General features: G+C 44.7%; 1 protein-coding gene across 1 annotated transcript in view; it reads right to left on the bottom strand.

Annotated features, from left to right (window-relative positions):
• Positions 1-2,246, bottom strand: part of SLX4 (SLX4 structure-specific endonuclease subunit) — a 24,074-nt gene that overhangs the window by 10,128 nt on the left and 11,700 nt on the right. The gene's annotated exons all lie outside the window — the stretch shown is intronic.

Raw genomic sequence — 2,246 nt, 5'->3', positions numbered from 1 at the left:
TTCTTTACTGAAAGAGTGGTGAAACATTGGAACAGTCTGCCCAGGGAAGTGGTTGAGTCCCCATCCCTGGAGGTATTTAAAAGACGAGTAGATGAGGCGCTTAGGGACATGGTTTAGTGGGCATGGTGGTGTTGGGTCGACGGTTGGACTCGATGATCTTAGAGGTCTTTTCCAACCTTAATGATTCTATGAAATAAGCAGACAAGTCTAACAGACATTTCTGGCTTTGTTTTCCTTCACTTTTTCACAGTCTGGCAATTGTGAAGAAAGGGCAGTTGTGTTGTATTCTACTGTACTTGTTCTGCCTTGTATTACAGCACATTATCACCCTCAGATCTTCACCACACCATTTCCTGATGTGGTCTAGCCACTGCCTACAGTGGCCTCTTGATCTACTGCGTTCCACCACATTTTTAGGAAACTGTAATTTCCACTTTGACAGACTTGAACTCAATTCACTGTAATTAGAGTAAGAGGAAAGATGATGACTCAGGGATGGGGTAATGAGCCTTTCTTCTCTCGTTCACTGTCTGGCAATGACAGCTGAGAAGAGCAGCTCTGCAACAGGGGGCCCACACAGAATAAAACTAATGCAGCTGTCTAGTTCAAAGGAACTTATGTGCTTGTTACTGAAACCCCCTTTGAAAATTCCACTCAATTATAAAAAAGAAACATAATTTCTATTATCATTCTAGAACCCCTTGCTGGAATTTTGGAGAGGGCTTGTTGACTGAGCTACCTATGACTGGTTACTGGTGATGGTAAGGTCAGGCCTGGGGCGTGCTGCCAAAGACAGCAATGATGAACGCTCTGTTTCTGCTCTGGAGCTGCTCCCAGTATGAACCCACCCCAGGCAATCTTCTAAAGACTCAGATCCCTCTAGGCAAGTGTTGCAGCTCTGGAGGTGGCCAGTGCTTCAGAGAAGTGTGAAATACCCTCAGCTCACAGTTGAAAGGCTGTCTGACTGTAAGTGGAAACCAGTTTTTAGTTAACACACTAATCATTGACCTCGTGCTTTTCAAACCTACTGCAGAGTTGAGGAACTGCAAGTTTTATTCCAGTGAACATCTGCATGAGATGCAGTTCCACCTGGAACAACACAGCTCTTTATTTTATTAGCAGGTTTCTACATTAGCAGTGGACTCTGGAAACCCAACCTTTCTACTTGCTCCAGCATGTGTTTGCAGGCAGCCAACACTAATTAGCACCTAAACAGCAGCAGACACCGGAACACTCCTTCCAGGCCTTCATAGGTGGGCTAGAGAAGACTCTGCATGTCGTGGCAGTGGTCTGGACTGATCTCCAAGGGGAAGACAGGAAGCTCAGTCTGGAAACTAATCTGATGTTTCTTGCTTTCTTATTCTTGGCAGGTAGGATACCTGCAAGACAGTACCTCAGGAAGCCAGCAAACCCAGACTCCCGATGCTACATTCCAGGCAGCAAGCCCAGAACAGCTTTCCTGCTGATGCTAAAATTATGAATCAGGAATAGGGAAATTAAGTAAGGCTAGAAACCTCCTGGCTGCACCATTCTCTGTGCAAAGCAAACAGACTGGTCGGAAGACAGGTCCAAGGGGGCACGCGCTCCTGTTGGAGAACACACCAGAACACTCCTACCCAGGAGGCCAGCTACACTGGACTCCACAGATGTGACAAGGGTCTTAAGCACGGGTGGGGGGATGTGTTACCAATGCAATGGACGTATTTGCTCTACATGGTTACACTCTGCCTGTGCTCATATAAAGCACAAATCTCTCCCACTGGCAATCCAGCTCTTCAGCAACACTTCATTTGCTCAGGAAAACTATCATGGAGTCAAACTAAATCTGAAAAAATGATCATACTGGGTTTGCTGGTAGCAACTGAGTTTCAACAACAGTATCAGAACAGTTTCTGTATTGCTACAGGCCTCTGGTTTAATAGACTCAGAAGCTTATAAAACAAGATGTTTTTTCCTGCTACGGACTTTTTTTTTTTTTTAATACCCCCAAAGAATATCTGGAGTTTCTGTAACAAGTAGCTGGGATGCTCAAGTTTAGTAGATTCCCACCTCACAGAATTGTCTCCTTTTAGAAGTCTCTTAATTCTATTAGCACAACATGAAAGTGCTTTCTCAAGGCATCAAAATTTATCTGGCATCAAAAGCTACCAGCTTTCATGGCATGATTATTTATTATCAAACCAAAGATAGTAAGTTTCACCAGATAAAGTGGATGACCCCGGTAAGGAGGTAAATTGGGGGGGGGG

The sequence above is a fragment of the Aptenodytes forsteri genome, unplaced genomic scaffold, assembly GCF_000699145.1.
Source record: "Aptenodytes forsteri isolate BGI_AS27 unplaced genomic scaffold, ASM69914v1 Scaffold26, whole genome shotgun sequence".
NCBI classification, from domain to species: domain Eukaryota; kingdom Metazoa; phylum Chordata; class Aves; order Sphenisciformes; family Spheniscidae; genus Aptenodytes; species Aptenodytes forsteri.
This window is presented reverse-complemented; position numbering and strand designations above follow the sequence as displayed.